The 24,749-nt window shown below is 44.8% G+C and overlaps 1 long non-coding RNA gene across 1 annotated transcript; it reads left to right on the top strand.

Annotated features, from left to right (window-relative positions):
• Positions 1-291: 291 nt before the first annotated feature.
• On the top strand, positions 292-20,390 carry LOC114590975 (uncharacterized). Its single transcript, XR_013391882.1, has 2 exons — positions 292-483; positions 20,100-20,390. It is a non-coding gene; the product is annotated as an uncharacterized LOC114590975 (long non-coding RNA).
• The last annotated feature ends 4,359 nt before the right edge of the window (positions 20,391-24,749 follow it).

The following is a 24,749-nucleotide window of genomic DNA, read 5'->3' as shown; positions in this document are numbered from 1 at the left end:
CCCCCCCTTTACTGGCTGCCTCTCTCCCTCCCTCTTTCCCTCGCAGTCTTAATGACTTCCACATGGGCTTCTGGCATTCTGAGCATTGTCTGAAATCTCCAAATTTAGAAGAAATATGAAAATTGTCAAGCACGCCTTCCTTAGGGGGTAAAACCAACATTCGCTTGAACTGTCGCAGGTCAAGGCAGCGGGACCACGTGACCAGGCCCCAGCCAATGGCTGCCCTCAGGACCACTGACAGATGAGGCCGTCAGCCGTGCAGCATCGTCTTTCAGCTCATATAAGGTAAAAGTAAAAGGTTTTCCAGATTCTGAGCAGTGAGGGAAAAGTTTTCACCCAGGACCCCTTGTGCCAGCGGCTTAAAAAAGGAGTGTCAACACTGGTCTTCCAGTGTGGCCCTCTGTGTTTCGAAGAGAGGAGACGGCGCCCACCTTCCCCATCCCCACCAAGGGCCTAGTGCATGACAGGTGTGGGCAAGCACAGGTACGTTCCTACCTACTGTCTGTGGATGCATAGGTGTGAGTGGGTGGTTGCATGTTTGTGGCAAATGTGTTCTACAGGTACATGGGTCTGTGTGTTGAATGTCTAACATCTACTTGTACAATACCCATATAAAAGCAATATAAGTGGTGACTCTAATGCTTCCCTATTCTTAGATGTTGTGCTAATAGCTGTGCCCCATATGCAATGACTTTTCTTCTAACTTCTGCATGGTGGTAGAATTATTTTTGCATCAGAACCGGTTCTTGTTCTGGGATGGGAACGGAAAGAAGGAAGGAAGAGTGATGGAGACAAATGCACAGGAGAAATGAAAAGGTTGAGAATCTCCACCCTCAAAGAGTTTTGGAGTTCCATTTGTAGGGAGCACCTTAACTGGTCTCCCCCCATAATACACCCCTCAAACATTTGAGAGTTGATGTGGTGTGCAATGGCTGGAAATGGGGAGCAGAAGATCTAGCACAGCAGTCAGTTTTTTTAAAAAAATAACAATAATCTCCTTTTCAGCAGAATCATGACATCTCAGTCTGCTGCTGTTTGCCCTGCAGCCCCTTTCATCTCTGCATCCTGGTGTCTTTTTCCAGATGGTTATCATAAGCACTGCAGAGCGATGGATGTTGAGAACTGCTGTAGCAGAGCACAGGAAAAGAAAACGCCAATCTTCAATAAAACAGCATTTTGTGGGAAGCATAATTAGAATGTACTTAGGAAACTTAAGAAACCTCTTTCCCCTGAGAGTGCCCCCCCCCCGCCCAAGTTCCCCAGGGCTAGCTCTGAGCAAGTTGCACTGACAAATAAATGGTGCTGCATCCTGCCCTGGTATAAGGTAAAAAAGGGCTGCTTCTCCCAGAATCACCAGACAGCACTACAAAGGCTGGCTGCTTGGCTCTAGGACGCAGATGTCTCCGGGAGCTGCTGGCATTTGTTTGTTCCAAAGCACGTTCCAAGTTGGAAAAAAATAAAAAGCAGAAGAATTTCCAACCTAGACTGCCCTCCCCACCTCCCACCCTGAAGTGGAAAATGGCAAATGGATCATTCTGACCTCCCAGGAGTGCCTCACCAGTATGGAGTGGTCCCAAGGCAGATGTTGAGTTGCTGAATTTAGCGTGCCAGCATGTAGTGATCTGGGGGTGGGGGATGCCTGGGCATTTCAGTTACTTCTGGTGGTGTGTGGCAATGCCTGACTAGAACTGCGGTCAGGGGCTGTCCAGTGGAGAAAGCTGGCACCCACCAACCAAAGGCGCAGCAAACAAAGATGTCACAGGTATCCTAAGCATTGCTGGGAGGCAAGGAATTATCTTCCTGCATGGTAGAACACTGGGGTAGCCAACATTCTGGGTTCGGGCCAACATGGTCAAGGATGCTCAGAGTTGTAATCCACAGCATTTGGAGTGCACCATGTTGGCCACCCCAGTATCATACCGTGGAACCTCTGGGGGTAAGAAAGTACTCTGGGTAATAAGCCAATTTACTGCCCTGGAGCCCAGGCAGTTTCCCATATGCACAAGTCTAGTCTTCCAACAGGTCAGACTGACAACTGAGTAGTCTCCTGACAATTAAGAGTGACTGGTGGGCAGGGCAATGGCTGATTCTTCAGCCACTTAGAGCAATTCTGGCACCCAGTTCCAAAGCGCTATGGGCATAGAGGACCGACCACTTTAGTGCCTTCCAGCTGGTAGGTAAGGAGTTCTTCTCCAGAACATGCGTGTGCAGATTTCCCAAAACAATTATCGGTAGGAAATTAGGGGGAAGCTTTGTCTAGACAGGCTGCATCTCTGAATTGCTCCTGGACAGAGCAGTATTTCCTTTGCCACTTGCAAAAAAGTTGTCTGGAGATGATTTAAGTTTCTTCCTTTTAAAACAAAAACAAAAAAAACCTACAGCTTGCAAAATACGTTTGCAGCTTCAAAACTGAAAGGCTTGGAAAATTGGTTCTGTCCAAGAAAAGAAAAAAGAAAAAAACCGCCCTCTGCCCTCCCCTTTTCCTTCAACATTTCTACACCAGCACTTTCTTTTATTCCTCTTCAGAAGCACTCTGTTTAAAACGGCATACAAAGAATTTGTATGTGTTGCCGGTGAGTCACTGCGGTAATTTGTTAGGTCCTCTTTGCTCATTCTTTTTTTCTTGTACTTTATGGATTAAAGCTGAAGCAGTCAGGAAATGGTCGAAAATGTGCCCCCTTCTGAAACGGTAGACAGGTCAAACGTGACTTTGAGGTACATGAATGCTGGAAAAAGGCAGGAATTATTCAAAGAATGGATTCAAAAACACTTGCAGGTTTTGTGTCCTGTGTAACAGCCTTTAATGCAGAAGATAATGCAAACGCAGGTTTTACAGTCCCATTCAATAACCCAGCAGCACTTAGCCTCTTGTGCAAACACGCTGCAAGGTTAGGTTATCTAAGTTTATTTATTTGTTTTTAATATGTGAGCAGGGAAACTAAAGACTGGAGGCGGCCACCAGCTTGTTACAGAATAGCCCTCTTCACACGTTATAGTAATCAAATGGAACAGCAGTCCACGTCTTCACTTCCACTGCCAATAGGGGTGGCCAATGTGGTGCCCTCCAGATGTTTCAGACTACAACTCTCATCAGTCCTGACAAGCATAGCCAGTGGTCAGGGACGACAGGAGCTGCAGTCCACACTGGGAGGGTACCAGGTTGGTTATCCTGAGCCTATATTCATGGCTTGTGAAGGAGCCTACACATGGAGCTCATCAGGCAAGGCAGGGTTCCCAAATGCATGCACAGAACCTGGGCCTGCACAGGTGTGCACACACAGGCTCTTTCACAAGTTACACTGAGTGTGTGTTGGGGGCAGCAAATCTGATCCCATTCTCCCATTGTCTACAGAGTTGTTGCGCATCACCCCAATCTCTCAACGGTGCACATTTTGCCTAAATGGCTTCATAATGTGAATCAAAAAACTATATAAGGATACTCATTCAAATTACAAGTCTCTCTGCCCTGCTTTTCATTCTCAAATTCATATAAATCAGAGGGCTCATGTGTCAATATGGGAGAAGAAGAGGAGGAGGAGGAGGGTGGATCATTTTAGGAGGCTCTTTGGAGCAGCAGACCTGTAAAATGTCCAGTATCACACTGACAGATTTAATTGTAAAAAAATGTACTGAAGTAAGGCTGGAGAACAGGATAATTTCTATAGGAGAAACTCAATAATTTATAAGTCTTCAGAACGTAAGAGCTTTGCTGGATCAGGCAAAGGGCCAATCCACTCCGTTCTCACAGTGGCCAACCAGTTGCCAATACTTCCATACTTCCACACAAGCCTTTCGTACTTTGGAGGCAAGGAGAGTGAGAGAGAGAGGACCTCCTTGGAATCACACTGTTGTTTTCATGGGGTGCTGCTGGGGATGAGACGCAGGCAAACTCCTGCAACTGCTCATCTCCAGGTTGCTTTGCAGTTGTTGTGCATATGAATTTTTGCCATGGATGCTATTACAGCAGACCCTTTGGGTTTTGATTAAATGCTGTGGGAACAAGTCAATTCTGACAGCATTGACATGGTCTCCTCTTGGAGGATGGTATAGTGCGGCCCTCTATGCAGTCTGTTCTGCTTTCTAGTAATCTTAGCAGAAGACAGCCCTGGGCGGTTAAAGAATTCTTATAGACAATGAGGAATTAGCCTGCATTTCTAGTAATTCACCTACTGAAATCCCATAAAGATATTGTCCTTCTTAAGAGAACTCCACTCTCATGAAACTGCACAAAACAGGCAGCATATCATATAAGCCACCAATAACATTTTGCTCCAGCAACTCCCATTTTCATTCCGTCATCTATTTATGGTCATTATGGGAGGGGGGTGTCTTCTCTACTTCTTCCCATATTTAACAGTGTCAGCAGAGCCTGGGGGAAAATGGGTAAGCCAGCGCTCAGCAAAGCTCAGTTTTGCTTTGCCTACTGCCCATTAAAGGAAGTGTTTTGATTATCAGAATTATACATTTCCTCTTCTCCCTTTCCTCCTCTTTTTCTGCCTTCCCCCTTCTCCTGTCTTCTGAGCACAAAGCGATAGTGATGAGAGGAAAGAGCCTTCTGGGGTGGCAGTGAAATGTGTAAGTAGGGAACATGCCTTCATCAGTGGCGTTTTCATTTTTTTAAAAAAGGAATAGATTCCATTCATCATTCAAACCAAATTAGAACTTTGATCTAGAATTTTTGCTGTAGTCATGTCCGAATCCACAGGCCTCTTTCGAGCACAGCTAATTCTGAAGTAGAAGCAAAAAAAAAGCAACAAGGTAGTCAAAAGTCAAACAAGTTGATCCAATGCATTTTTGGACCCTCCTGGTCCTTCTTCTGGGAAATCTCAGATTGGTTTTGTAATGTAAAATATTTTTTAAATTGATTTTAGATTTCCCTAAAGTAGGACCGGCAAGGTCCGAAAAGCATTGGATCAATAAATATATCTTTCAACTACCCACTGGATTTTTTTTTGCTTCTACTTCCAGTTCCTTTTTGGGATTCTCGTTTTTGTTGTATTTTAGCTCCTCCTGGAGAGGCCAAGCTAAAGGGGGATTAGAATAGTAGGCAAGTAATCAATCTTGTACCTCCAACTACTCCAGTTTCTGAACTTTGCCCCTGGTAAAACACCACCCCCCATTTGAGTCTTGTGGGGATATGTAGGAGAATGCCTTTTTCTTGACAATGTATACACATGTGTGTGGTGGTTATTGGGGTTCAACCACCTACCTGAGTCCCCTAGAAATTGAATCTCTAAAGGAAAGAGGGCAAATATATGTTGACTCTAGTGCACATACATGTAACTTGCAGGCACATGGTGTCAGCACACTGCTCCAAACTCTTTCATTCCCTTGCCTTAATTGTCTATCCAATTGCTGCTGAATTTGTCCATATTGCAGCTCTTCTGTGATGCGTATAACAAGATTCATTCTGAGATTAAATGTTCAACTAGACATTATATAAGGAAACTACTAATAGTCAATTTCCCTCTGCAGCAGGTAGAGGGAAAGTGATGTGTAGGGGGTGTGAGGAGAAGGCAGCTCAGGCAGCGATCTTGGTATGAGAATAGGAGCATGATTCCAAGTATTTTCACTTGTGAAATGTTGGAGGGTATATGCAGGAAGGGCCATAGAATGGTGGTAGAGGAGATGCTTTGTACATAAAAGGTCCCAGGCTCAATCTTTGGCATCTGTAGATAGGGCTGGGGAAGCTTCCCTGTCTGAAACCCTGGAGACCTGCTGCCAGTCAATGTGAACCATTCAACTGGCAGGTTGGAAGCCACTACCAGATTACAGCCTGATCTAAGGTGGGTCACAAGAGCAGCACCACTACCATACAAATATATATATAATTTAAAAACAAGAAATATATATTTGGGTTAATGGTGGGTCCTGGGTCTGGAAAAGTTGGAGACCACTGGTGTAGACAATACTGAGATAGATGGGTCAGTGGTCTGAGTGTGACATGTATAGGGCAGGCTTCCTCAACCTCAGCCCTCCAGATGTTTTGAGACTACAATTTCCATCATCCCTGACCACTGGTCCTGCTAGCTTGGGATCATGGGAGTTGTAGGCCAAAAACATCTGGAGGGCTGAGGCTGAGGAAGCCTGGTATAGGGCCTCTCTCTTCTCTTCTCTTCTCTTCTCTTCTCTTCTCTTCTCTTCTCTTCTCTTCTCTTCTCTTCTCTCCTCTCCTCTCCTCTCCTCTCCTCTCCTCTTCTCTCTCTCTCTCTCTCTCTCTCTCTCTCTCTCTCTCTCTCTCACACACACACAGTTATTATCAGTGTGTTCATTGTAATTAGCCGTTTCACCGAGTAAACCAACAATGGTGAGTTATGACATCACCAAGAGTGAACTATGACTTCATAATCCAGCTAAATTTGAGTAATTATGTATGTTCCTGTAAATGCTTATGTACTTGCATGTACTTACCACCAGCATTTTATGAACAGACTAATATAATAACAAAGCTCTCTCTCTCTTTTTCTCTTTCTCTCTCTCTCTCTCTCTCTTGTGTGTGTGTGTATACAGGTAGGATTGCCAGATTAAGATTGCAATTCTAAGAATACTCTCAAGGGAGTAAATCCTAATAAAAACAGTGGGGTGGGCTTTTATGTAAGCATGCATACAACTGTGCTTTAAATCTTCAAAACAAGAACCTTGGTGGAGAGCTTGGAGAACCAATCTGTTCTGCAGCCATTTTGAACAAAGAACCATCTGCTTTGGTTATAGTCAAATGAGTTTTGTTTTAAAATAAGGAAGGTATGCACAGAGTCCTGAAGTGAACAAGTTGGATGTGCATAGGGGTCTCTTTCTCTCTCTTCCTTTTTTGCAGGGTTCCCAAATGTGCAGAGCAAGTCTGCTTACATGCAAGTTGTGTGTACGGGGGATCTGTTCACAGAGATTACTAATAACAGAGATTACCAAGACAGGTTCAAAGTCCTTGTATTCATTTACAAAGACCTGAACAACTTGGGCCCAGGGTACCTTAGGGAGCACCTAAATCCTTATATCCCAGTTTGATCACTGAGATAATCCACAGAGTGTTGTTGGTTGTCCCCTGAGCTGGTGAGGCTCATTGACGTCGTCATGAAACAGAGCCTTGAGTGTGATTAGCCCCATCTTGTGGAATGCTCTGCCAACAGAGATTCAGCAGGTACCTTCTGTTTCAACCTTTAAACGTCTGTTGAAAGCTCTTCTATGCTGCCAGGCTTATGCAGGCAATTTAGAAAACAACTTTCTCTATTATTTAGTTGATGGCTAATTTTTTTACATGTTTTTATTATATCTTCCTAATGCATAAAAATGATCAGGGTCTATTAGTGCATCTCCCACTGGAGGATTTCTAGTGCTGCATCACATTCTTGGATTTATATGAAGTCATGGTGAGGGAGTGGTGCAAAAGAGAAGGCTGGTTTTAAAATGGTGGTTTTAAAATGCTGGGGCAGGCAAGATGGGCAAGCAGTGTGAGCAGAGGCAGCAGCCCCTAGTATACGTATTATTATAAACTGCTTTGAATTTTTAAAATGGTTAATAAGGTTGCCATATTTTGAAGATCAAAAAAAGGGACATTTGTCGACTTCTACTTTTAACTATGCAGGACATGGGTTAAACCACAGAGCCTAGGACTTGCCGATCAGAAGGTCGGCGGTTCGAATCCCTGTGACGGGGTGAGCTCCCGTTGCTAGGGTCCCTGCTCCTGCCAACCTAGCAGTTCGAAAGCACGTCAAAGTGCAAGTAGATAAATAGGTACTGCTCCGGCGGGAAGGTAAACGGCATTTCCGTGCACTGCTCTGGTTCACCAGAAGCGGCTTAGTCATGCTGGCCACATGATCCGGAAGCTGTATGCCGGCTCTCTCAGCCAATAAAGCGAGATGAGTGCTGCAACCCCAGAGTCGGTCACGACTGGACCTAATGGTCAGGGGTCCCTTTACCTTTACTTTTAACTATGTATCACTATGATGACTCTACCCATGAAAAGAGGACATGTCCTGGGAAAAGAGGACCTATCAATAAATAAACATGTGGAGGTTCTGAGCAGAGGCAGTGGGTACAATCCTGGCCCTACTTCAAATGCTTCAATTTACACAATTGTCAGACATATAAAAAGAAGGGGAAGTATTTGATGGGGAACTGCCCTCCCAAATAGTGGAGAGTGCTGGTGGTCTCCCTTTATATCAAGGCTTGGCACACATAATCTTTCCATATGCAGGAAACAAAGAGTCATGGACTTTATCACCCTTTCAAATGTCACTCCAGGGACTTCCCCTTTGCATTCCCTTCTCTTTTCTTCAAATGCTTCGCAACAGATGGACGTCGCCAGTAAAAAGAGATCAGTCTCCTCTAACGGGCCTAGTGACGTGACTGTGTCTCCCTTGGGATGGAATCCTGCAGACCATTTCCTCTGTCCTAGGAATGTAATGTGTAAACAGATCAAGAGGTGTCACTCCCAGACCTACCAGTTCACATGCCCCAGAACTGAAACTCTTTCTGCTATTGCAGTCTTGTTTGACTTTTGGCTTATTTTTTATATTTTTTTACTGAGTTGCATAGCAATTACATCCCAGCAAAGACTGGGTGCCCTGTGTGGAACACAGGGCCAGCCCTACCATTAGGCAGAGTGAGGTGGCCACCGCAGTACATTCAAAACTAGCTCATTTATTATTATTATTATTATTTGTCTTAAAGCAGCAATTCCTAGAAAACAGACTTTTTACCAGCATCTTCTGCCAACTGAAGTGGGCTGAAACAGTTAAGAAAAGATTAAGAGCATTGGGGTATTTCTGAAAGTATGGAAAGGGAGAACGAGCAGCAAACTGGGAAGCTGAAAGGTGTGGTGTAAAGCTAGATGGGAAAGACTGAGAGGGAGGGAAGAAAATTTATGTGGGATGGGGAGACTCTAGAATATGGAAAAGGTTGAGCTGAGACAAAGGCCTGGGAAGATGATGCAGGAAGGAGCTGTCTGTGTCACGGAGAGCACATTTTGTTCTGAGCCGCGCTATCTTCTGGAAATCTATATTGCTCTCGGGAACAAACTTCATTGCTCGTGGGGGTGGGGGGCCTTGGCTTTTCCAGATCCAGCAGCTAATCCTCTCCTGCGCTGCCCCCATTTGCATTGCAGAATGTAACTAAGGGCAGTTTCAGAGAAGCACAAACAGGATTTTCTAAGGGCTGAAACTACGTTACCAACAAAGGTGTGCACTTAAAACCAACTGCAGCTCCCTGTGGGGTTGTCCAGAGGGGTTGATTTACAACATAAACACAGCAGGAGATGGAAGGTGCTTGACCATTTCCCCACAGCTGCTTTCCTGATGCTGCAACCGTCACCAGCACCCAGCCCATTCTTCATTCCCATGGCTTCCCGGTGGCTCACAAACATGAGCCTTGAATTCTATGTGGGACTAAGCAGCTTGTGGGGTAGGAGCTGCAATGGGGAAAGGGGAAAGCACCTCCTCTCCCTTTGACTTCTCCACTCCTAAACACCTGCTCCCGACTTTTCTAACAAAAGTGGTCATCAGGGTGTCCTTACACAAATTTGCATGTAATTTTCAATTTCAGCTTATGAGAAAAGAGTTGCCCTCCCACATGAATGAGACCAATATTGTGCTATGTCGTTTTTTGTCCTTTTTACCAGGGGCTCTTTGCTACCTTCTTGAGTAGCCCAGTTGCCCCAACACAGCTGACATGTACTGCCTTGAACCAGACCCCTTGCATTTCCTCTAGCCCTGTGAAGAACAATAGGCATGGACAACGAACTCATAAATGAGGGTACATGACCCAACACAAAAAAGCCATTGTCTATAAGCTCTGTAGGTCAGATGAACACAAAATCTGGGGCAGTAGACAGGATTCCAATTGCTGTTTTGCCACTATGTGCCCATTTTCCTTTTGAATGGGTGTTTTACTGTGGGATCAACGGTCCTCATACATGCACGTTTTTCCTCGGTGTCCACATAATTATGTCGGCCCATGTATTATCCTCATTTAATCAAGATTTATTTATTTATATTTGCAAAAGCATTTACATACCACCATATCATAAAACATCATAATGGTGTACATCGATACAACACATTTTTAAAAGAAATGCAAACATTTCCCCAATACAGTTTTTTTGGGTTTTTTTTTAAAAAAAAACTCTTGCCAATTTCCCTGGGTGGTGTTTTTTTTAAAAAGATATCTGAACAGCCTGTTTGTAATATTAAACCCCTGCCTGGAAGCATCCTTTAATCTGCTTCTGAAAGCAAGAGGAAGAAGAGCAGCTGTGACTCAGCACTGACTCTGTTCCAAGCATAAGCATTCTCGAGGTTTGTGCAATGTTGTTCTGGAATGAAATGGACAGCGCCTGGGCCCAAGCCTCCTGGCAGCCCAAGGCCACATCACACTTTATGGCCCAGATGTGTTTCAGTGGGCTCACTCTGTGTTATCTAGTGGATACCAGAAGTCTGAAGGGGAGGCATGCGTCCATAAGCATGCTGAGCCATTCACTGGAGAGCACCAAGTAACTGCATCTCCTGAAATAAACTGATGTAGATTGCCATCCCTCTGGGCAAAGAACTTTCGTGTTCTGTGCAGGCCTTGCCCCAAATTGATACCATCCCATACCCTCCAACATTTCTCCAATGAAAATAGGGACATCCTATTTAATTATAATTATACCCCACCCATTTGACTAGGTTTCCCTGGTCACTCAGGGCAGCTTCCAACATATATTAAAACATAATAAAACATTAAACATTTTTTTAAAAAAACCTCCGTATACAGGGAAGCCATCTGAGCCTTCAGATGGCTCAGGGTCAGATAACTCCATACTGTCCAAAATAGGGAGGTCCTACCATAACCTGCAATATTTCTCCAATGAAAATAGGGACATCCTAAGGAAAAGGGGAGGGACGCGGGTGGCGCTGTGGGTAAAAGCCTCAGTGCCTAGGGCTTGCCTAGGGCTTGCCTAGGGCTTGCCGATCGAAAGGTCGGCAGTTCGAATCCCCACGGCGGGGTGCGCTCCCGTTGCTCGGTCCCAGCGCCTGCCAACCTAGCAGTTCGAAAGCACCCCCGGGTGCAAGTAGATAAATAGGGACCGCTTACTGGCGGGAAGGTAAACGGCGTTTCCGTGTGCGGCTCTGGCTCGCCAGAGCAGCGATGTCACGCTGGCCACGTGACCCGGAAGTGTCTCCGGACAGCGCTGGCCCCCGGCCTCTTGAGTGAGATGGGCGCACAACCCCAGAGTCTGTCAAGACTGGCCCGTACGGGCAGGGGTACCTTTACCTTTACCTTTACCTTTAAGGAAAAGGGGGACATTCCAGGATCAAATCAAAAACTGGGATAAGTTTTGTAAATCCAGGATTGTCCCTGGAAAATAGCGACACTTGGAGGGTCTGCCATCCCAGTACCAAGCAACAATTCTGACTCATGCTATTATTCCTCTTGCACTCACACAGTTTTCAGAAATGTGTTGAAATATGCACAGTCATGAAAGCCACTTGGTTTATGCCACATCTGCATACCAGTTTATATATATGTGTAAGCAGAGGTGCCGTCTTCTCAAGTTGATTGAGGGGGTCTGATGTGATTTGCTGATGATATGTGAGTGACGTTACAATGAGCCAGGAGGCAGAACCAAACACCCTCTGAACATTGAGGAGGCAAGTCCCTTCAAAAACAAACAACAACAAGAAAGCCACTAGGGGCCAAAACTGCCTCGGCACCTAGGAACTGGTGGGTATCTATGTAGCCATTATAGCCATTATAGAAACTGATACTGGTATAGTATTGGACTTCTGTATATGGTGATGTATTTTAACAAATTAAAATTAGAAAGCTTATAGTTGAATTCCAACACTCCATTACAAGGAGTGGGTTAACGCTTAACAGCGGTCACCAAGATTTCATCTCTTCCTCACCCTTTATATACATGCTAAACAATGAACGCCATCCTCTAAAATGGAAAGTTCAATGATAGAATTTGCATTTTGTAGTTTAAATCCATGCCTGCAAATTGAAAATTGGGATGTGGATTTCTCTCAGGGTTTCATCTTAAAGCACACATTACAATACATGTTTGAATGCATGTGTGCAAAGATTGCCAAATGCATTAAGACTCTTCTTTAATAATAATATAAAAAAATCACACTTGCAAATGTCCCTTGTGTTCGTTATGGGATGCCTTTTTTGTATCATTGCTATATAAATGAAAATCTCTTAAAGAGCATTGGGGAAAACCCCACACATAAGAACTATATGCATTTTAAATAACCATGAAGATAACTGCACATTCACAAACCTGAATCATTCATCGTGCGCCTTGTTGTATCCTTGATATATTTACGCATGTTCATGTATTCCATGAACATCATGTACAAATTCACTTTATTTGGCCCTGATTTGGCCATATAGTTCAAAAACCGCAGAGGATGAGGTGCCTTTGATCCTTTACTTGGAGAATCCAGCTTTCAAGCACGGAGCCAGAACAAAATGTCTGGTCCCTGAAGGGGAGAGGGAACATGAGAGAGTGGAGGAAGACAGCACCAAACGTTTCCTAACCACAACCTCCAAAACGTCTGAATTCCACCAGCCCTCTTCTCTAAGGCCCTGAAAACCTGTGCTTTGTTCTTGACATTATGATTTATCCCGGCCAAGAACACGCTGAGGAGAAGCAGCACAGCAGCTTGTGAGACCCAGCGCTGCATCCCCCCTGAGCCCCTTGGCTGAGCCCCAACATGGGAGATCTGGACTGCTCAGCTCTAGGAATCTTCCATTTTGACCATAAAAGGGCAGGCATTTCGCAGCCCCTGACGGGAGGATGGGAAAGGAAAAGGCAGAGCTATTTATAGGCAAAGTGGGGGCCTGGGCTTGAACTCAGGGTTAATCAGCCTGCGACTATGGGACTAGATTGGGATCTCGCTTTGTTTTCTCATCAGTGTTTGATTTGAAAACCAAAGCCTTGGGGTAAAGGAGGAGCACTGATAAACAGTGCTCTTTGCCCTTCTATTTCCCTCTACTCCCCAAACCCCCACCCCACACTTTGTAGGGCAGCTTCACATGGTACGTTTTGTACTTGGGTGTCGTCATGAGAGTACAGAAGACACGTGGACCCCATCAAGCCTGTGTGTGAAATCCAGAAAGTGGCCCCTTTAAAAGATTTGAGCGTGGGGTCCCATTACTTTCCTGGTTCTTGCTACTGAGTCTTTCACTTAATAATAATTTTCCATTCACACACCTCTCATACTTGGCGGGATATACGCCTCATTATTTTGTGCTCGTGGGTCTGTGCCCAAGTACAAAAATGTAATGTGTGAAGCCAGCCCCAAGCCCCAAAGAGCAGAGGTCTGAAGGAGTGTAGTTGAGCACGAAACAATGTACAATCTCCAGGCAATGGAATTCACTTCCACAAAAGGCAATGAAGGCTGCCAATTCAGATGGTGTGGCAAATATTCCCTCTTCTGCACCCATTTTTGCTGCTTCCAGAGATATGTGTACAGGCCTTATAGCTGATTTTCTTTACCCCGGTGCAGCACAATTAAATTTGTTACAATGGGAATAAAGAGCATCTTTCTGTTTTTGCGACAAGCCAGATTTGTATTTTAGACTGATATATCACTAGTCCTCATTCCTCCTCTTGAACCGATATCCCTATGTCTCCTGTTATAAACTGAAAGCCTTAAATTATTTATAGAGATAAGTTAATTATCTCTATAAAGGGACGCGGGTGGCGCTGTGGTCTAAACCACAGAGCCTAGGGCTTGCTGATCAGAAGGTCAGCGTTTCGAATCCCTGTGACGGGGTGAGCTCCCGTTGCTTGGTCCCTGCTCCTGCCCACCCAGCAGTTCAAAAGCGCATCAAAGTGCAAGTAGATAAATAGGTCCTGCTCTGGCTAGAAGGTAAACAGTGTTTCCGTGCGCTGCTCTGGTTCGCCAGAAGCGGCTTAGTCATGCTGGCCACACGACCTGAAAGCTGTCTGCGGACAAATCCCGGCTCCCTTGGCCAGTAAAGTGAGATGAGCGCCGCAATCCCAGAGTCGTCCGCAACTGGACTTAATGTTCAGGGGTCCCTTTACCTTTAATTCATCTTAAACAAGTTAAACAATTCATTAGTTAAACAAGTTGTGTTCACAGTGAGTGCCATTTTTAACATTGATACTTTTAGTATGCTCAGATGTGGACCAGACACATTATTGTATAAGTCAGATAATGTGTCTGGGTAACTTCTATTCAGATACACTTTTTAAAAAATAGCAATTGTTTGTATTTGATGTAGTTTTACTAGATGTTGCTAAAACTATTTTGCTTTGATGGTAGTAGTCTGTTGTTGTTTAGTCGTTTAGTCGTGTCCGACTCTTCGTGACTCCATGGACCAGAGCACGCCAGGCACTCCTGTCTTCCACTGCCTCCCGCAGTTTGGTCAGACTCATGTTTGTAGCTTCGAGAACACTGTCCAACCATCTCGTCCTCTGTCGTCCCCTTCTCCTTGTGCCCTCCATCTTTCCCAGCATCAGGGTCTTTTCCAGTGACTCTCCTCTTCTCTTCTCATGAGGTGGCCAAAGTATTGGAGCCTCAGCTTCAGGATCTGTCCTTCCAGTGAGCACTCAGGGCTGATTTCCTTAAGAATGGATACGTTTGATCTTCTTGCAGTCCATGGGACTCTCAAGAGTCTCCTCCAGCACCATAATTCAAAAGCATCAATTCTTTGGCGATCAGCCTTCTTTATGGTCCAGCTCTCACTTCCATACATCACTACTGGGAAAACCAAGGCTTTAACTATGCGGACCTTTGTTGGTAAGGTGATGTCTCTGCTTTCTGCTTTTTAAGATGCTGGGTAGTAGTCTATGTTTAGTCAAAATTATTGCAGAAGTCGCAATGGATGTATTTCAGTATTTGATCTGTCATATCCTTTTATGTAGTTGGGTACTTTGTGGAACGTAGTCTTGTTTTTCTTTGATAATTGAGAAAGTTTAGGGGGGGGATCTTATTCAAAGGGAAAATTGGATATAAATGTCTCTTCCTTGAAGCATCTCTCACTCTGACTTTTGGGAGGTGTGTATCAACTTTTGCTTGTTGATTCTGGTAATTATGGTTTAATTAGGGGTGGGGGGTTAGCTCTTCATTAATAATCAATATTTTAGATTTGTAATCTTAACTTGCCTTTTATAATGTTGTTAACCTTGTTTATATTCTTTTCTGCAATGCTTAAGTTCTACTAAGCAAAGGAAAAGTATTGGCTATGTGCCTAAAGACTCATCCTTGGAGCCTAAATTTTCTGTGTGCTGATACAAAGGGTGACCAATTCTCCCATGTAATGTGGCAGTTGTTGCAGAGGCAAATTGTCAGGCTCTCTGTCTGCTACATAGAAACCAGGCTTGGATTTCCCATTGGAATAGAGCAAAAATGGCCATGGTGGCTATATAAGAGGATGACACAAATTCATGGAGAAGTCTACTCTGATGGTTATGTTCTACCTCCACTGTTGGAAACAGTAGCCTTTGAATACCAGTTGCTGGAAACTGTGGGAGTGGAGAGTGCTGCTGCCTTCTGGTCCTGCGTTGGGGCTTCCCAAAGGTCTCTGAATGACCACTGGAAGAAGGACTAGATGAGACACTGGCCTGATCCAGTAGCCTCTTCCTATGTTACCACCAGCTGCCTTTGGCATCAGCTGCAGACCCACAACAGCTATGTTTGCATGTCACTGTAAGCCACAGGTTACCATATATGAGCAGATTGCATCTGCTTCATTCCACCCTGCCAAAGCTGGGAAGAAACAAACCATGCTCCTTAGCTTAGCATTATATCTGAACCAGGGATTGTGGTTTGGCTCGCTCCCAATATAGGCCTGTTTCTGTACCTTTCAAAATAGCGCTCTCTCTTCACTGGGCAGGCTGCTGTTGCAGCAGAATCTCTGCATGCTCACCAGGCAGGCAGGCTCTTACCCAGACCCAAGGCTCTTTTGTGCAGGCACCACTAACGGGAAAAAGCAGGAGGGGGCCACAGAAACAGACTGTGTACTCTCTTCAGTCTTCTCATAGCATCCTGGGATAGCTGAAAGGTTAGACACACTGACTTGCCTAGAGGGATCTCACTCATTTTCCCATCCAGCATGAGGGGTTGGGATTATTTCCCAGAGGATGCTCCCCCTCTTCCCCCCCACACACTGCAGGCTGCTCAGCTGGTCGGCATTCCATGAGAGTTCCTGGACAACCCATCCCCGGCTTCAGCCTCCCAAGGGGCAGAAGCAGTAGCTGAGAACTTGACTTGGGCCTGGGAGAGAGCGAGAGAATGTGGAGCTCTTGTTTTTCCAGAGAGGCTCATGGGTCACGTTCATGGCTGGGTTTGTGGGTTAGGCAGGACAGGATGTGATAGGATCAGGGCCCAAGCATCACTTATCTGGGCCCGGCACAACCTTGTGTCACAGACTGCCTCCCTCCCATCTCTCCCATAAACATCTACTTTAAACAAAATGGGAGGATTGATTGGTGTCCTTTAGCTTCTTTAGCTCCCTTTGCCTCTTACATTTCCGGCCACTTGATTTGTATTTATAACCAGATGTGGCACCAGGCTGTGGGTATTCATTACACATAAGCAACAAACACCATTTCAATACTGCTTCCAATCCTTGGGACTACTTGTTCTCTGAACTTGCATACATTTTGTGCTCTCTAAATCCTATTTGCAGCAATGGCACCTTCTGTTCCTGGGAGCTCGATGTCCCTGAATGTTATGGTGCTTGTCCTTCCTCTCTGCCAAGAATACTTTTAGGGGCCTTAGTAAACAATAGCAGCAGCAGCCGCCACCGCAGTAGCAGTGGCTCTCACTTTCTCTAGAATCAAAGGTCTGTCATGATTATGGCGTTTGTAGCTCTTTCTACTACAAGTCTCCTGCTGCTCCTGGTTGGCTCTTTCTCCTTCCATATAGGTCCTGCATCTGCTTCTCAACCCACTTTTCCTTGTGGTGCCATCCACCACTGGCACACTGACCCCAGAGGGTTGTCCGTGAGGGAATGAGACCCTCAGACTGACACTCCTGCCCTGCACAGGGAACTCTGCCACTTGTTGTTTAGTCATTTAGTCGTGTCCGACTCTTCGTGACCCCATGGACCAGAGCACGCCAGGCACTCCTGTCTTCCACTGCCTCCCACAGCTTGGTCAAACTCAAGTTGAAAGCTTTAAGAACACTATCCAACCATCTCATCCTCTGTTGTCCCCTTCTCCTTGTGCCCTCCATCTTTCCCAGCATCAGGGTCTTTTCCAGTGACTCTCCTCTTCTCTTCTCATGAGGTGGCCAAAGTATTGGAGCCTCAGCTTCAGGATCTGTCCTTCCAGTGAGCACTCAGGGCTGATTTCCTTCAGAATGGATAGGTTGGATCTTCTTGCAGTCCATGGGACTCTCAAGAGTCTCCTCCAGCACCATAATTCAAAAGCATCAATTCTTTGGCGATCAGCCTTCTTTATAATCCAGCTCTCACTTCCATACATCACTATTGGGAAAACCATAGCTTTAACTATACACTACCACTTGTAGTTCAATGTTATAGGAAATGCCAACAGGAACTGGAGACCTCTGGGAGTTGTAGTTACTGCGCGAGTGGGTCTCTTACTAAGGAAGGTACATGGCCCTTAATTGCTCACACCACAAGTCCTAGAGTTTCTTGCTGTGGTGCTCGTGTCCTGCTCGTGGGCTTCGCATAGGCATCTGAATGGCTGTTGTAGGAACAAGACCTGGAAAAAAGGTGTCCTTCTCCAACACTCCACCCACCTCACCCCTCTCCATTGCTTGGCCTCAGATAGCATGGGGTGCCATTTACAAGGAACCCAATTCAGTGGAATTTTGTACTCCAGCTGTGGGAAATTTTAGAAGTGGCAAATCTAGCACACACATAGGGTGGCCATTTATGCATCATTATACATATTCTATCTATAATCTATCTATCTATCTATCTATCATCTATCTATCTACTCTCTATCTCTCTATCTCTATCTCTCTATCTAAGCAGTTCTGTACTTGGCCTTTTGATGCATTTCCCCCCCAAACCAGCTTTGATTGAAGTTGAGAAAAACAACCTGGCTGCATTTTAACATGTAAACGGCCAAAGATGGATAACAGATACATCTAAAAGGTATTGATTGGTTCATGTTAGGGATGGGAAATAAATTCAGTTCAGTTCACATTTAAAGCTGAATCTGTTCAATTTGCACTTTCTGAAACAATACAAGAACTAAAACATAGCCAGCCTTTGAAATTCACACTCCTCTGAATTTTGCGGTGTTGCTTTCCAACCAAACAATGCTTATTAAAATGCATATATTAGGGGAAAGTGTGCACAAAATTGAATATATTAGTGGAAAATGACATACAGAAATGCATTATATGAGAAGAAAGTGCTTGCAAAAACGTGTACATAAGTAAAAAATGCATACAGAAATGTGTTTATTAGGAGAAATTCCCACAAACATGCTGGGGAAAAATTCATGAGGGTTTTTTTTTTAAATGCAAGTTGCTGCAGATATGTGAAGAACTAATTTATGATTGGAAAAATAAGAAGCCCAGAGAAGTGAAATTGACATCTCTAGCCCATGTCCACTTGTTTGAAAGTGATGGGGCTGTGCCTGCCTCTTGTGTTATTAGCGTTGGCATCATTTAGCAAGAGCTTCAGAGGAGTAACATTGCATAGATCAATTCCTCTTTGCTATTGAAGCATTTTCGTTACAAGACAGTTTTTTCTCCAAGGGGCCATGTGCACTAGAAGAAGCTCTTCTGATAAAACAGCCATCGTTGCCCAAAGACATTACAACTCATAATGGATTTCGGTCTGCATTATTAACAAATCTTGCATTTCAGTTTGGACAACGTTATACCTCTTTGCGTAGCCCCTGGGGTGGCCACCCCACCATCCCCACACCCCTTTACCTGACCTTGAATCACCCTAAGCAGGTGCAATAGGGTGCAGTTTTCTCAGGTGAATGCAATGTACGCAATACAGAACAGATTAGTTGACCGCATGCATAAGAAAAACGAGTTATGGGGGTTGGGGAGAGGATGCAAAGCAAGACTAATTATTCAGTGAAATGTAATTGTTCGTATACATGGAAGATGTGCATGAATAGTATTGACACGTGCAAATGAAAAATCCTCTGGTCTTGACTACATTGTATGTTAAAGAGGTGGCTGATTCTGCACCTATTGGATGCAGTAGAGGCTTTTATAAGTGTATCATAGCTGGAAAGCGGGTGTATAAGCCATCACAGCTAAATGCTACCTCCATATTCGGAGACAATATATGACTTTATATCAGATACTGGGGCAAACAACAAGAAACGTTGCTCACCCTCTGAGCTTCACAGGGACCTCAGGTTCAGCTTTGTAGGAGGCAAAGGGAGTGCTAAACCAGATGGACTCTTGAGCTAAGTTTGTATCCTCTAATTAGTTTTCTGCAGAAGGTCCTAGGCTAGTTTCGTACACTATAGCACACAGTAGGGAGAGAATGGCAGCATCTTGCCCTGAGCATGAATTAGTTCTGCTCTCCCACTTATGAGGCAAGTGTGGGTTTGGGTTGGAGCTGTTCGTCCCCAACTACCATGGGTGGCTATTGTGGTGCAGTGGTTAGAGTGTTGGACGAGGAGGCATTGGATCAGTTTTCAATTCACTCAGCCAGGAAGCTGGCTGGGTGACCTTGGGCCAGTCGCCTTCCCTCAGCTTGGCCTACCTCAGAGGGTTGTTGTGAGGATAAAACAGGGAAGTACACAAAAGATGGGATATGAATTTAATAGTAATATTTTAAAAACGAATCTTAAGAGATAGGGTTGGTTTTGCATGGTTCCTCATGTTCAACTCCTTTATACGATGAAAGTAGCAGGAACAACGGTGTTGTGAATGGAGGGAGTCAGGCACTTATTACAGAAGTGAGGTTGTCATTTCCTGTGTGGGATTGTTGAGGCTTCCCATTGCTGTACCTCACTGTCGATACCTGAAAAATACTTGCTTCTCCCATGGCTTCATGGTGGGGAATTAGTACCATGATATCTCCAGTAGGTCACGTCCAGACAAGGGAATTCAGAGTTGGATATGCCTTTGACCCTTTTGATGTAGCTCTTGGCATCACTGGCTGATACCTTTTCTTTTCTGCATTTCTTACAGGATTGGCTACTGGGGGAAGCAGTCACACATCTGAGGATTGGAAGCATTGCAAAGCACAATGGACAGCCAATCTTGAGGAAGAGTCGCCGTGGCAAGCTAGCTCAGGATGCTAGTCAACAGCAAGACTGTGACTAGTGTCAGTCCTTCAAAACCTAGTTTTAGCCAATTTTGCTTCTCTTTTAAAATGAGCATGAGGTCACGATATCATTGTGAGTGTAGTGATGGTAATGATGTTATTGGTCCAATATGTTACACTGCTCAACCCTGCCGTAAACAATCCTAGGAAATGTAGCTTGCTGATGACTGGTTCCTGGCTACGTTAGGTTTCTCACAGACAGAACTATAGTTCCTGCAGTTCCCTGGGGAGGTGGACTGGCCTCTGAGCCAGTTGAACTGGCTACAGTTCAACACAGAACTAGGCATGCCTAAGCCCATTCTAATCCATTATCTAAAGTATGCTTAACCAAGCTTTGGTTTATGGCTGGCATGGGTTAAGGTGGAGGCATGGTTCAAAGGTTAGGAAGATGAAAAGAAACACTAGGTGTCACCTTCCACAAATGGCTGTGGTCTTTTTGCTTTTCATTTTATGTTTGCAGAGATTTATCATTTTTGGAAACTATTTGGGCAATGTCGTCTTGTCCTTTCGTTCTCCCTGTCCCTTTGACTCATTGTGGCTCATTCCCAAACTTGGCTATAACTTTTGGTTCCCAACCCAAATCTATTCTCTGTCTGGATATAATGTTGTGTTTGGCAGGGTTTCTGAAACACAGATTTTACAGATCGGGGAGGTTTTGGTGAGTTTTTCAGATGATCTCAAGACTTGGTAAACCTTTCCTCCAGCTATGGAATCAGAGCTACAAAAGAAAGAAAGAAATGCTCAGATCATTTTCAGAAGCCAAGCAAAGATGCAGGTGTGGCACATATTGAATGGTCACCGGTAATTTCAGAGAAGGTCAGTGCATCAGCATATACAGGAGTGTGTATTCCGGTGTGAAATTCAGGCATCCAGAAAGCTCATAGGACCCCTGATGAAAGGTGTTTTGCTTGCATGTTATACAGCAGTGTCTTCCAGCGTCTGGCAAATGCTGCGGAAACCAATTGTGTCATGTTTGGGGGTTGCTATTTTCTTCTCCTACTGAGTAGAAACCTGGACTGTCTGTCTGTCTGTCTAACTATCAACTATCTATCTATCATCTATATCTATCTATCTATCTATCATCTATCTATCTATCTATCTATCATCTATCTATATCTATCTATCATCTATCTATCTATCTATCTATCTATCTATCTATCTATCTATCTATCATCTATCTATCTATCATCTATCTATCTATCTATCTATCATCTATCATCTATCTATTTTTGCTTGTTTTGAGATGATTGGAAGCATGAGGATGATTGGAAGCATGAGTGCCTTGCTTCTCGAAGGGTGATTAGGGCCCTGCTCTCCCTCTCCCTGCTGGAGTTAGCGACAGACCTTTCCTTTCTCTATCACACAGCACACACCTCTCCCTGTGCTGTGTCTGCCTGGTGAAGGAGGAGGAGAAGGGTGGTGGGGGGGATAATTTCTGAGGGCTGTGCTTAGAGCAGAGGGGAAGGAGAGGCTGCCAAGGAGCCGGATGGAGCTGCAGCCCCTGGAGCTGCCATCTGCTTCTTGTCAGGTTGTTGTGAAGTGCTTGTTCCTGGCTGCCTGGTGACAGAGGCTGCTGGACTGCAGCAGAAGGATGTGGTTATGACAGATGCTCTGTTTACCATACTTTGTGCCTAGTCAGGATCACACAGGATGTTTGCTTTTGCCTGGGAAAGTCACCGTTTGGTGTCTTGCTCACCTCCTTCCCCAGCATGTGCTTTCCAAATGGTCATCTCCATTGGGAGGTATGGAGACCACACTCCATCTGTCATCCTTCGCTCACGGGAGAGGACTCCCTTAAGTGGAAATCCCTGTGCTTCCTCGAGGTGTAACGCAGCTGGGGACCCATTTTCCCCTTTACAACAGGGGTGGGCAGTCTGTGGCGCTCCAGATGTTGTCTGACTCCAACTCCAGGCAGAATGGCCAATAATCAGATACTAGAGTTGGAGTCCAATAACATCGTGGGGAGGGGGCGGCACAGGTTCCCCCTCCCTGCTCTACAGCAAGGCACGCTACTGCTTCTCTGGTGATGCATGAAGGTTCTTCCAATGTCCATTAATTCCGTGCCACTTGAGTCCTTCTCAGATTGCATCAGCAGCAGGTGGCTTAGTGGGATGAGGGGCCATTGCTTACCTGGCTGCCCAATGTGGAGGTTGCTGCTGGTAGCCAAGAGGCAGTGGGGAGGTCAGCACAGTGCAAGCACAGTGGCAGAACCATCCTCACACTCCTGATGCTTCATCCACACCAACCTCTCTTCTGCCTCCCCACTCCCCCTAAACCCTTTGGTTACCAGCAGTGACCTCCATGTTGGGAAGCCAGGTAAGCAATGCCACTCCACTCCACCAGCTGCTACTGATGCTACTGGATTGCATGTGGTTCAGTTCCATGAAGGGGATGTTGGGGAAGGTGTTGCAGTGGTTGACAAAGCCTTAGGAGCGATCCAGATCCTTCTCCTGGAGTCTCCTGCTTCCTGCCGGCACTTCAGCCAGATGGATCGCTGCAGGAGAATGCCAGAGCTTTCCCATAGACAAAAATGCAAAGGCTTTCAACACTGTCTCCGCTAAGTCTTAGCTCATCCTGTAGTCAGTCGGAAATCAGAATGAGCAGGTTAATTTTAGAATTTAATGATTTTACCAAGGTTATCTCACATCTGATCTCCTGTTATTCCATTCTTGGGCAAAGCGGATCATAGCCCCCTAAGGATCCTACTACAAACAAGAATGAAAGACAGAATTATCTCTTTTGGATCAAAGGCTGATTACAGGGACTGATTTATCTTATGAGAAAAAGTGAAGCTAAGTATAATGGAACTGTAATGAAATTGGAATGAATAAATATGTAATGTTTTTAAAGTGACAGATATATCTTCATGTAACAAATGAGTGATCATTCAAGGTATCTCAGGAGTTAGCAAACAGGAGTTTGGAAGTTAGTTTGCTTAACAAAACAGAGGTTCCCTATCTAAATGAAAAGACTGAAGAAATATTTTGACTATGTCAAAGTTATGCCACAGTAGAATTACTGGGTCTAGTAGATGGTGAACTCTTCATTTGGTTACCCTTTTATGGGACAAACCACACATTTAAACTGCAGAATTTGCCTCAAACAAGCCCAATTTGGCCTCAGTTCTTTGACCCACCTCCCACCTGAGCACAAGACCCTCACAAATTTCCCCCGAAGGCAGAAAGGTCTTAATATTAGCTTGGTGTCACTAGCTCCTAACTGCACCCTGGATTTTATCAGTTCCCGGACTTGCGTCTGGTCCTTGAATGGCCAGAGGTCAAGCATAGCTTCTAAATGCAACATGACCAATGCATCGTTGGAGCATCTATGAAAGCTTACATAAACCAGATTTTTGTTCTTATGGTAACTTATTCATTTCTAAGATGACAGCTATCCAGCTGGTTATCTCACATCTGACTTCCTGTCCCATTGTAGGGCAAAGCCAAGCATAGCTAAGGATCCCCAAGGTGGCTGAAATGTCAGCCTGACACTGTACCATAAATTATCTAGCTTGTTAGCATCAATGTCAAACTATACCTACCAAATGCAAGCATAATTCATGCCAGCTGTGAATGCATTGTGTAGAAAATGCACTGCATTTTCCTTGAATAAAAATATAGCATTTTAGTAACTCCAATAAAGGTAGATCCTTGCAACGAAAGCTCCATCCTAAGAGAAAGCAAGTGGATTGTCCGTTACCACTGGAAGACAAATGCATGTGCACAAAAAGCCGATTGTGCAAAAATCACTGTAATTGCCTTGGCAGAATCTCCACTGAGCTCAGTTTTCATGCCTGAAACATTCACAGTGCCAACAGTAATCTGCTTTTGTTCTGAGCAGCAACAGCTCCTGGCCAAATGTCCCATTATTGTCTTGGGCGATAGTTCCTTGGTAGGCCTGTAATACAGCAATGGATTTAGGAAAGGCTTTCCAGCACTCCTTCCGGCATAGTAGGTAGAGTTCCATGCAGACATTTTATTCATTACATTTTTTTAATCTTGTTTTTCCTTCAAAGAGCTCAGGATAACAATTACAGTTACCCCTTTTAACCCTCACAACAACCCTCAGAGATGGGTGAGGCTAAGAGAAAGCAAAAGGGCCAAGTTCACCTCATAAGATTTTTCCGGCTGGTAGATGATTTTAAACTGGGGCTCCTTGATCAGTTTGCAATGTGCTAGCCCCGATACCAGCTCCCTAAAAAAAAATTACCTTGAGATTAACTTCTCGGTAAACATACCTGAATTGTGTGTGAGCATCTAGATAGATATGGCCTTGATGCACTGAGGATTTTCCAAGTAGCTCTATGTCATCTAGATCCCTATAAAATGGCTGCTGGAATGGGTGCTGGAATACCAGAACCCCTGCCTATTTGCCAACTGGGGCTGATAAGAGCCCTACCCCATCTAAATGGCCAAAGGTTCCCCATCACCATCTGACAGGACGTCCAGGTTCCACCATCTCTCTGCAGCCTTGCTTCAAGTAAGGGCTTATCCACACTTACCTTTTGACTCACT

Source organism: Podarcis muralis, chromosome 2, assembly GCF_964188315.1.
Source record: "Podarcis muralis chromosome 2, rPodMur119.hap1.1, whole genome shotgun sequence".
Classification (NCBI taxonomy): domain Eukaryota; kingdom Metazoa; phylum Chordata; class Lepidosauria; order Squamata; family Lacertidae; genus Podarcis; species Podarcis muralis.
This window is presented reverse-complemented; position numbering and strand designations above follow the sequence as displayed.